Consider the following 12,559-nt stretch of genomic DNA (forward strand, 5'->3'; position numbering starts at 1 on the left):
ACTATTTGGTGCCCACATATACATAAACATATACAAACTTATACATACATATACTTAAAGAGAAACCATTATTTTTGTTGTCTTACAGAATACTCTGCCCGCTCGGAGCTGGCCTGATGTATGTACGAATATTCAGGTGGGCCCGGCTCCCACACTACGCGGGGGTGCAAGGAGGGGCCAGTGGTGGCTGCTGTCATGCTCTATTACCCTGTGCTCTGGGACAGAACTAAAACTGCCCCTGTCCTGTCCCCCCATCCACTTAACAGCCTCATTTTACAGTCTTCTGGATACTGGGAACATGCGTGACCACCCACCGGGTCAACCAGGCAACAAGAACGGACACTGTTCGTAACTGCGGTCACAAACCAATCCACAAGAGACACTTAAATTATTTTATTTTTTTTTAATTTTCATGGGTTATGGGTTATGGAAACATTGGGGATGTACAAAAAGTTAGTATTGCACATGGGTTAACACAGTTTTTCTAAGGAACAGACCACCATTTTTCCATACTGAGATATGTTCTTACCTGAGCTTAGACGAGTTGATGCGTACCTGTCTGGTCTTTGTGTGTACCCTCGGTCACTCAAAACAACCAACTGTTGTTAGCATTCGGCCTCTCCCAGTATACAGATGGCATCTCGTCATAGAAGGGGGCGTGGCTTCGCCGAGGGGGAAAATAGAATCTTTAGAGAAACACAATTTTCCACTCTTTTTTGCCATTTTCTGGTGGAATATGAACTTATTTATCACATAAATAAAGTCAAGTGTAACTCGGGCCCATATGGATATTTTCTCACGGCAGATTGTTCAGCAGAAGTGAAAAAACGGCAGTTGTAGCAAGCGCTAGCTAACCGTTAGCATTAGCCCGATGCTAACATGTAGCATCAAGTTAGCATTCTCCGTTATTCATGTATTTATGGGATGTTGAACCACTTTGCTCCTCTCCATGTCTTTGTATCATTATTTAGTAGAAACTATGTTCATATTTCAGCATTTGTTACAGTAGTTTTTGAATAATTAGAGAAAATATACATTTTTTCTAAATTGTTTTCCCCCTTAACTGTTTTCAAAAATGACCATATATGGGCGATTCCAGAGATGCCGTCTGTATCTATAGCTCCAAATGGGGTGAAGTTAGAAGCTCTTCCATGGGCACATGGACCAGACAGGTACGTATAACTCATCTATGGTGGCCTGTTCCTTTAACACAAACTGTGCAGTGTCATCTCTGTACGTGTTAGCATGTCCCTGTTAGCATAGAAATGCCTTAGCTATCGGAGCACAGCTAAATGTGGTCGATGGGTTGACAACAGCTGAAAACATCTGGATGGGTCATGATTTGCAATGATTGACTAATGCTGATGGCTATAGGAAAAATACATTGAGCAGGCTAACAGATTCTGAAAAGTCTCCCAGACTAACCCACTTGCTAACTGTCGCCGCTTCTCCTTTTTTATTTCTATGTCTGTTAGCATGAGTCTGTTAGCATGTCCCTGTTAGCATGTCTGCTAGCCTGACAGACGCAGCTCATAGCTGTCCACAGCCTATTTATCAGGCCTGACTTCATGTCTGCAGCGGACCCGTTGATGGACGTAGATCTGCAGAAGGCAGGTGTGGGAGTCTGTGGAGAAATCCTTCATCTGACATGTTTGCTCAAGGAGAGATAACATTGCTTTGTGAAAGAAATGCATTTATGAATGATGGGAAAGACAAGCAAGCTAATGTTAGGGTAATGGGGTTTTAGAAGACTTTGAAGGTGTTTACATGCATGGATGAACACTTCTTTGCATACGCTTTGATGTCATATTTTTATATTAGTTTTGCTGGGACAGACTATTTCAGGCAAAACCAACTTTTTTAGGGACAATGTTTAGTTGTATCAGTAAATCTGAAGCTGTAGCTTCAACAGTGTCAAGAAATTGAAAGCACTACTTAAAATGAACACTTGTGATTTCATAGCGTGTTGCAACTGATTTTTATCATTAGTGCAAATAAGTTTGAACTGTGCCCTTCAAGCGTTAAGGATGTACCAACAGTAAATCAGGCCTGTGGATTAAAGCAAACCAAGCCTACCTCCATGTGGTGCGCCATTCCGGTGAACCATGCAGGGTGTTGTTCCTCCTTGAGTTTGTAGATGGTGACTAATAAGGCCTTGGCTGTTGGAGCGAGAGAATGGCTACATGGTATCCTGCCCTGGGGCTATCTACTCTACGGCTGCCCTCTATCTGAACCCCACACTTTCTTTTAACACATTTTGTTATATCATAAAGGCCTAAAACAATACTCTGGAAGTTTTTTCTCCAATATTTTTTTTAAGGAATCAATCATATTTTTGGATTATTTGAAGACTTTAATAGGTTAGTGTGAAATTGTACTTCTCAAAATCATGTAGGGAAGATCTATGCTCAAGGGCCAGGATTCTAAAAAACTCAAAACAGTAAGAGTAGTTTGTGTAGTACTTTCACATTATGCACAGTCTAAACATACTGTACTACTGCTGTAACCTGGTCTTACCTTTAACCTCTTGACTGTTGAGCAACTTGGCATTGACACAAAGTCAGGCATGAGAAATCCTCAGCAGCTCCAAAAGAAGCCGCGCAGCCTGACTCTAAGAACTGGCCAAACCAGTCGGTCCCTGCCGGCTGCCTGTGTGTGGCCTCCCTTAGGCTCGGCGGGCGCTGAGGCAAAACATCCGAACTTTTGATTCAACACAGATGAAGTAGATGCAGATAAGGCGTGTTTTCGGAGCGCGGGAAAAATATGTAGCGCGGGGTAAAGCGGAGGCGGACTGCAGGCTGCGACTAGTTTGAGGAACCTACCTGAAGTCCAAAGCGTGATTGGAGATTTCCCTCCAACTGATAAAACATCTGAGAATGCGTGGTCCCCCCCCAGCCTAATCTGATCACGCACATTAAAGGGAAGGTATGTCAGGAGGAGGTGGAACGATGGTCATATTTACAGTGTTTTCATCCCTCTTTACATTTCGTTGAGGTGATTTGATACTTACTCATACTTTCTATTTTCTATGCTTCATTAAACATAGATCCATTCCATTGTTCATAGTTGTGCTGTTTTTGATCATCCATGGAATTTTAGGCCTAACAATATGTAAAGTACCATTGTGTAAAATACAAATATCTATGCCTATCGACTAAATACATGTTTCTTTCTTAATACACTTGCCCTGATATAATAAATACAGTATAACATTTAGCGCAGTAATACTAATAACGCGTTCTTTCTCCTCAGTGTGTGATAAAATTAGGAAAGCTTCTATTATTTGACAAGCTGTAACTCTACGTCCAGTTTGCTCTTAAGTGGACATAGGAAAAGCATCGCAGCAGTGACATTGACAGCCTAATTGTCGGATAGCCTGGATGTTATGACGCGCTGGCATCGCTGTCACGTCGTAGCGTGACCATCATTTTATATGCACATTCATTTGAAGGTCCTTGTAGTATCCTGAAGCAACTTTTCAAGGATTCTATTCATGTACTAACGCAGTTCTCCCATGAATGACAACAGTTAACTGTGACAAGCGTTGGGTAAAGTGTGTTGGATTTCTCTATGTGGCGTATATCAGACGGTGGGCAGGCATTTTCACATGTTAAGCCCATGATATAAATTGTACTCAGCCTGTGTATGGTCAACATGGGCGATCTCTGGACAAGAGTAAATGGGAATCAAAGACAAGAAATGAATATACGCCTGAAATGGAAGCATGGTAAAAAATCCAAGCTTTCTGTGCCAATATGGTGCCATTCTGTGTCAATTAGCTCTAGAAGCCAATGATGAAGCACATTCTGACACATTTGGGCACTCTCTTTGGCACTAAATAAAACATTTACAGATAATGAATGTTACAATTTGGTGCATAATGGTGTTCATTTTGACTTTTTGGGCCAAAGTGGGCACCAGGTGTGGTCATTTTGTCAAGTATCCATCCTGGTTCTTCTGGTAATGATAGCAGAGTGACAGTACTTTGTTTAAAACACAATTTCTGCTCTCTCTTAGGAATGGAGCTTCACACATCTTACTCACTCTAAGCATATGGCCATCCACAGACTGCACAGACAGCCTGGTCAAGGAGACGCATTGACCATTCAAACAAGACAGGGATTGATCAGGGATTCTCTTCGACCTGACCCTGCGGTGTTACAGATTCCAATATCAAGAAGTAATGGACAGAGATTTAGTTGACGATTAATCAACCGTCTCCACTCGTAGCAAAGAATACATTGCTTCAAAACATCTTTCCGATGTGGTTTTAAGTGCACTATTGATGTAACTACAGCTCAAGTTCTAACTGAGTGTTTAAATATAGCCCAGACGAGGACTCCAGCTCAGTCTGAAGTGCTGTCCCTCTATAACTCGGTGAGGCTCTTCATATCTCCCCTGAACTGCAGCACTCTCAAGTTTAATGCTGGCGAAATACCACGGCTTCAAAACATCGCAGGGAAAAGGATGTTTTTGCACAAAGTGGTCACTCAAATTTACAATGACCCAGTAGCATTTGGGCCGGAGAGCTTCTTCGATGTGAAACGTTTGCATAAGGCCCTCAAAAAGTTGACAATTAGTAAAAAACCTTTTTCTTAACACTTCACTAAACTGGATAAAACACATTTCAGGTAGGGTTGCCAACCGTCCCTTGAAATACAGAATCGTCCTATATTATTAAAAAAAAATTGGCGTATTGAATCAATAAGGGATGGCTTTTGTTCTATATTTCAAGGATCTTTTCTTTCTAGCCTGTCACTCACTGTAAAACCATGGTGGCCATTCATCAACCATCCACTGCTCCATCCATCTGACCATCCAGGGTTACACGGCACTGATCAGTGAACAAGACTGTTTGAAAAAGAGTCTTCATGTATTTCTGAGCCACTGCAGCCGTTTTTTAGCCCATGCTGCTGTGTGCGCTCATATCACTTCGAACCTCACAGCAGTCTGGGGACCATCGCCGAAATCTTTGCATGTATTTGGGGACCAATCACAGAACAAGGAGGGACAGCAAGACGATGACGCACTATTAGACATACGGAAGGTTGTAGTTTGTTTAGGAATTTAAAAAAAAGTATATTTACGGATCCAACGTGACAGCAGCAGACGTGACGACATCTTTCGATCAAGCATTAGACCGTGTTCGAAAAAGTTTTGCTCGAAAGTTTACAGCAGGTACGTCATTGGATACAATTGATACAATTGGCTATGGCTACATGCATAGCCAATTGGCTATTGGTTGTTTATGCACAACTGCAAGCCTGTGGAGGGTCCTACACCTGATGTTCAGGAGACTCCAGAGACATCAGCAATGCGATGATTATGCTTAATCTTTATGAAATATTGAAGGTTTTCATACCTAGTCCAAGGCATTCAACTATTTCACACTTTTCATCAGCAGAGAGATCCTTTTTCTTTCCCATATTGCTTGAAAATGGTGAACGTCCTTTTTCAATAGTTTTTTCCTTTAACTGGACTTACCTGACAACTACTCATCACAGGCGTCTTAGATTGATGTCAGTGATTCAAAGAGCCCTGAGACACAACACCATCCATGAGTTTCATTGTTTTTTTTCCTTTTTGACACTGAAAAATAATTTGCATAAAAACTGTGAGTGTATAACTAAAAAACAAACTCAAATTGCTCAAATTACTTATCTATTCAGTTTTACTTTCTATATGATCATGGTTCTACAACAGATTTAATGTAATTTTTTTGTCAGAGAGAAACATCAACGAGAACCAGTCTAATAAACATGCAGTCCAACATTGTTTAGATTATTTTTATATATTAAAAATAATCTGTAATTACAAATCACAGGCTTAAAAGTTGCATGTTTTAATGTCATCGCCGCCCCGACCGGGGTCGCTATAATAAGGGAAATAAGGGGGAAAAAAGGGGAAAAATAGTTTCCCTTATTTTTCTGTTCTCAAGCTGGCAACCCTATCGTCAGGCTATTAGCCTGCTAGCATCAATGCTTTTTAACAGTCTTTTTGAGTGCTTTGCTTGCTTGACGCATTATTGTGCTAATTCAACATTCGTAGCAGACAATTCAGGGATCTATTTAATTGTATAAATGCAGGCTGTGGGCACACTTCCACAATAGAAAAGAAGAAAATACCAAAATGAAATGCATTACTCAAACCTGCGGGAATTAAGATAAACATTACTTAAAACTCAAATTTATCGTTCCTCTTGACCTTTGGAATATTGCCAGCCAACAATCTGAGGACACTGACCTTTGGTGGCACAACCCCCTCTCCTCTCGGCCTCCATTTTGTTTTTCAGCTTGAGATGATGGACACAGATACGGCTGTTATGCCTAAATATAAAGTCATGGAATTATTAAAAGCATGTAAATACTCTCTTCAATCCCGTTAGGCTAATCCGCACCGTGCCCAATCACTCTGTTTATGAGGGAATCGGCAGCTTTAGCACACTCCCGGATTTTTTTTTTATTGGGCCCGGGTGGCTGGTGTGTGTTCGAGCTCGAGGGAAGGAGAAAACAGATACAGAATAGGGACATGATTTAGAAATGAGTAAAGAAAGTTCAGAGTATTTACTGTGATCATTTTGATTGCCAGAGTTTAACATTGTAGGATGCGCTCTTGGTGATGTAGAAAATGCGTTACATCTAGTAGATCTAAATGCAGAGGTTTGTATGCGTTTCAAATAGTTAGGCTAAGGCTGCCATTTTTAAGACAGATGAAAATGCATGACAACTGATTGAGATGTGTAAATAGACGAACAAGGCAAAGATGTAGCAGTGCTAGTGAACACATGGAACACATCGAAGAGGAAACAGAAAGCCTTCCTTGTGCATTTTACAATTTGTCATGTCGACAGAGCCTCAGTCTGAGTCAGTGTTTAAAGGAATAGGCCACCGTTTTTAGCTTTGACGAGTTCTTTAGGACCTGTCTGATCTTCCCCCGTGCCTTCAGTCACGTAAACACAGCGCAGACGGCGTTAGCATTTAGCCTCTCCCTCTCTCCTCTATAATTCGAAATCCGCGCAGTAATCTTCACTTTACTGTGCGGATACCAAACTACTCCTGGTATTATTACGCCTTACAATATAGTCCCCCCTTTTATCCGCTTAGAAAATCCACATTGTTTAATTGTGTGTAATTATACTTTGTAGTGGAACACTTCACGTAACCATATTTAAATAGGGAAAACGTGGAAGAGCTTGGTAGCTTCTATCTTGACCTGTTTTGGAGCTATAGAGGAGAGAGGGAGAGGCTAAATGCTAACGCCGTCTGCGCTGTGTTTACATGACTGAAGGCACGGGGGAAGACCAGACAGGTCCTAAAGAACTCGTCAAAGCTCAGGTATGAACATATCTCAGTATGTAAAAACGGTGGCCTATTCCTTTAAGCTGCTCAAAAAGTTAGCATGCTAGCATTTAAACACAAATAAGCACATGTGCTGCTCACATTTATGAACCTTCTGAGGACAAACTTTAGTAATTTACCTCTGTCACAGTGTAGTTCAGGGCTTTCTCTTTGACAGGGTTGTACGAACTGTAGCTCAGCAACTGTAGCTAATGTCCACAAATGTTCTCTAGGGCAGGTTTAGCTCTCCAGGCTGTTCATAAGGATCAAATCTTAAAGCAATACTAAGTAACTTCATTACCTTTATAAATCCTTTCCGTAGGGATGATTGGAGGGTCTTTCATCCCCCCCTGGTGTCTATGGCCAGAAAGCCATAATTGCAACTTAACTGCCACCGGACCGGAGCAACCAATAGACTAATAGAATAGACTAATAGAATCACGCAGAAGAAGCTAACAGGCTAACGGGCAAAGCCAACTGCGGGCTAGCGCCACTACAGTATTTACATCCAAGTTTGAGTGAAAAAAATATTTCCATTGTGTAATTGGATGTACAATATCCCTCTCTCCCTTAATAAGTTATAAAAATCGCAACTTGCTACGACACTTGCAGTTGCACTTATGGCCTCTAGGGGCAAGAGTTACTTAGTTCTGCTTTAAGTACCAGCTCCACTCATCTTTACATGTAGCATCTTCACTTCAGTCAGTGGAGATGCATAGTTTGGTATAATATACACCAGTTAAAGGTCTCCAAAATGGTGGCCACACCTACAGAAGTCATGTGACTGAAATTAGAATTTTTGAAAGCTACAGACTCGCTCTACTTACTTACTGTCCTGATTAGGGGACAGGCACTATTGTGGACGTAACCATGTTTTGTCATGTGACTGTTATTGTTCTGCTGCTCTCTTAGGGGCCTCTGGCTGGTGTACATTATATCGAGCTATGCATCTTCAGTGATTCATGCTGGTCGAGTTACTGACAACACTAAAAGAAGCAAAGCCTGCTACGGCTAACATTAGCTACAGCCGAGCAACTGGTGCAATATTTCTGCACTGAAACATCTATTACTTGAAATGAAATGTTTTTAGTTTGTTTTACTGGCAGATTCTTTTTTACTTGTCTTGTAAACGTTACTTAAGTTACAGTCAAATACCGTATTCATAATCTGAGTAATTTTAACTTACCCCAAAGACTGCTTCTTATAAAGAGCCAAAATGTAAAATCCCATCTGTACCTTACACTGCCGTTCCCCCCATCCTTAGCAAAGGGAGAAGAGCGATACTGACTTCCTTTTCACTTCAGGTCCAGTGTTTCTTATTGAATCACTCTTTAGCTCATCTATTTGCAGTGCAGTGCGGAGGGTCCTGATAACCTCTCCCCCCGGCTCCACAGCCTCCTCAGCGGTGCGTTTCAGAAAGATTATCTTGACAAATGGGACAAACATGAGCAGTGTGACAGACGCTGATGGAGGGGCCGTTCCTGGGACACACCTGGGACGTTTGTTTAGTGAGCCAGAGCGGGACGGGCCCCAGGCAGGTAACAGCAGGCCCCTATACTTCACCCTGCACAGAGGGAGGGAGGGGATAGTGGTGAGCGGGAGACTCTCACCGCTGACCCACCAAGATGGACAAACGGGACATGGGTGAAACTCCGTTAATGCCATTTCATGACCGCACACTCCAGAACACCAGGGGGCAGCGTGCAGATGTACCTGCCTCTGACTAATGACAAGGAAGAAGCTTTGTACCCAAAGATCTTTAATAAAACTTGAGATAGGACATCGCTATAGTAACACAGTGGATTAGCCTTTTGAACCAAGTGCAAAGTAAACCAATAGGAAACACCGCTCATTTTTGTGTCCTTTTCAAAAGAAATTGGCAAATTTCATGATTTTTTGATCTACTGTAGAAAGAAAACAGCAAATACTTCTTGCCGTATCATATATTTGGCTGTGTTTTACATAGATTTTCCTCTTGTAAACGTGTATATATATATATACAAAAATCATACTATTTAACTCTGTATTACTGGACTGTATATATATTTATACCATATACTGTATGCAAACATGTTTCCTTTTTACAATTGTATTCCATTTTATTACATAACATTAAGCAAAGTTTGATATAGTCTTTCTGGACTCGCCACTCACTTGTGCCACACAGCTGCTCTCACAAATACACATCAAGTCTATGTTCTGCTCTTGTCTGGCCGGATCAAGCACTGCAGTTTAGATCATTGTACCAAACAGGAACACACAGGAATAAATAACATCCGGATTTTCAAAGAAAGTATTCCCTGCTTTGACTTTATTTTCTCAGAATATTAATATTTCATTGTTGTACAGTACAATACAATATAACCTTCATATTTAGTGTGATTGGGGAGTAGCTGGGGCCACCTGTAGGAGCAGTGGGCGGCCAGCATAGGCCGATGCTCAGGGACCCATCCCTGATGGTCAGAACACCTGGCTGGAGGATTATTGATTGATGGGAGTCTTTCTTCAGAAAGCCTGTCAGCTCACGCCGAGTCCTGGAGCTGCAGGACGGTCAGGGGCCCGTCAGGAATGGGCCAGCCACACTGGGACGTCTGAAAAAGAAGACACAGGGACACCATGTGAATAGCAATGCACAGACTATAGTGGAAGTAAATATTGTTATTGTTTATGAAGACATAGGTTCAGACGGAGCAGAGGACAGGGCTCAGTACTTAGCTTCATTACTTTGGGCCATAGACTGTGGGTTTGTGCTGTGCCCAGCTGACCTGAACTGTCTCGAAGAGTATGTGTTGAGCCCAGTATCTAAAGCCCTATTCGCTCGGGATCGTCAGCAGATCATTCTAGTCCTGTGCGAATGGGGCTTAAGCAAGTGTTGTTTGGTCAAAGAAGCTTTCTGCCATCAAGGAGTCTGCCATTGTAGTTAAAAGTTGTCATCTGGCCTGGATTGTTTTACTTTGCACCCAAGAAGCTTCTGCCTTGTTTCCCTTGGATATCTGGAGACCAAACCAGGGAAACTCTGGCATAGAAGTTTTTTCTACATTGTTTAACTAACAAGGGCTGTATTTTCTGAGCCAACAGTCAGTGTGTGACATGAGGAAGACACTGGATTGTATTGAGTACAGTACTGAGACTGAAGTGGACACAGAGCAGACAGTACAGTAAAAGAACAGTAGGCTCTCTGCACATGGGCCACAGTACAGTGTCACTTACAAGGCTCTGTGCCTCATTCATTTTCTAGTGGTGCAATGAATGTGGTTGGTCTTACAGTATATTACAAAAGCAGACACTAAAGTCAAGATATTACAGCTAAAAATGTTTACATTGTATTTAGACCAAGCCGTTACACCTCTACTGCATTAAAAGCAGCAAAGCCTGCCTTGAAGAACATTTGTGGACATTGGCTACAGCTGCTGAGCTACAGGTCTCCAAACCTCTCCAAGAGGAAGCCCTGAACCACACTCCAAACATGTGACAGAGGTCAGAGGTGGTGACTGTACTTTTCCCTCAGAGGGTTCATAGATGTGAGCCGTACATGTGTTCACTGTGTAGGGGCCTAATGCTAATGTCTTGAGCAGCTTAAAGGGACTAGATGGAAGTTGGTCACTTTTATACTCGCTACTGCCACCTCAGGTCTTGTGCGTAGCTGCAGGTTCTATATGAAGCTCGTGCAGATCGGTACCTTTAAACCAGTATGAAAAAAAACTAGGTATCAAAAACAGGTTATCAACAAATATTTGTCTTGAGATACTAAGTTTTGATGCTTGTTGGTCCAGGGACAGCACTTAAGAAAGTTACTTGGCTGTGTCAGCTCAAAGAAATGATACACATTTAAAATAGTCTTTTATGGAATAAATTAACATTATTATTGCTCTGTTTTATGATTTAGATGACAAATATTTTAGTATAATTAAGTAGTGCTGCATTTAGGGCTATGTATTCCATTGAATTAAAGTTAAAGTTAAAGTTAAACTACCTTTTATCAGTTCTTGATTATGGTGACACAGTTTACATGCACACTTCACCTTCCATTCTTCAGTCTGCTATTTGTGTTCTAACTGGAGACAAATAAAGGACTCATAACTGTTTACTACATATATGACAAAGTTGGCTGGTCTTCACTGTCATACAGGAGAGAGCAACACTGCATTTATTTATTTACTTGTTGGGAGGCTTTGAAATTAAGAAATATGTTATTACTACTTCTCATGAATAAATACAGATTATGTTATACATCAATTAAACATGTATATATGATTTAAATACAATATGGGTTTGTGATGATGATGATGATCTTGTAATGAATAATAATGATGATCCTAACATGGCAACACATTAAGTATAGGAAGAGAAAAATGATACACTAGAGAAAAATGATGCACTAAAGTGTAACATATTGTGAACATTGACTTAATGCAACGCATTATTGCATTTCATTTACATCCATCCATTTTATTCCACTGTCCGTTTCCGGGTCTTGGGTGCAACCGTTGGAGTTGCCCGAATCACATTGCACCTGCCCCTTATGGCTCCTCTGCAGGTGGTGGGTCCACGGGAGGACGTCCTCATGGTTCTAACCGGGCCTGTTGGTCTCTCATAAGGGGCTTCTGACCCGCTCTTTGTCTGACCCGTCACCTATAGGACCAGTTTGCCCTGGGAGACCCAACCAGGGGCGTGGGAGTAAACAAGTCTGTGTTCTTCCCACTCCCTTTCGAGCTAAAATGTTGTGTTTTTTTTTGGACAGATTCAGCCTGTACATGTGTCTCTGTCTCTGCACTGTATTCTTATGTTTATATGGCTCAAAATAAAATATTCAATTCAATGCAAATAGAAATATATAGCCTCACACATCATCAACTAAATATCAAATGTTTTTCATGAGGAAACACTGCACGTGGTCCACACCTCCAAACATGGATGTGTCGGCTTCTGTCGTTCTGTTTAGAAATGTACCGTGGTGTAGGGTTACTTTCTCTGTTAGTTCTTAGGAAGGTCCTAATCCCCAGAGATGTTGCTAATCTGTAAACTTTGTTCTTCATGCTTCAATGACACTGCTTCTGGTCAGTGTCTTTCAAGGACAAGGACTAAATCCTCAGCTGACCCCCAGACTGTTGTAAGCTGTTCATCACTGGCACATACAGTATGAGAATTGACCAAAAAAATGCGACACACCTTTATATAAAATGGGAATCATTCAAAGTCCCTAAAGCCTCCATATATGGGCG

This window comes from Gobius niger (assembly GCF_951799975.1).
Source record: "Gobius niger genome assembly, chromosome: 17".
NCBI lineage: Eukaryota > Metazoa > Chordata > Actinopteri > Gobiiformes > Gobiidae > Gobius > Gobius niger.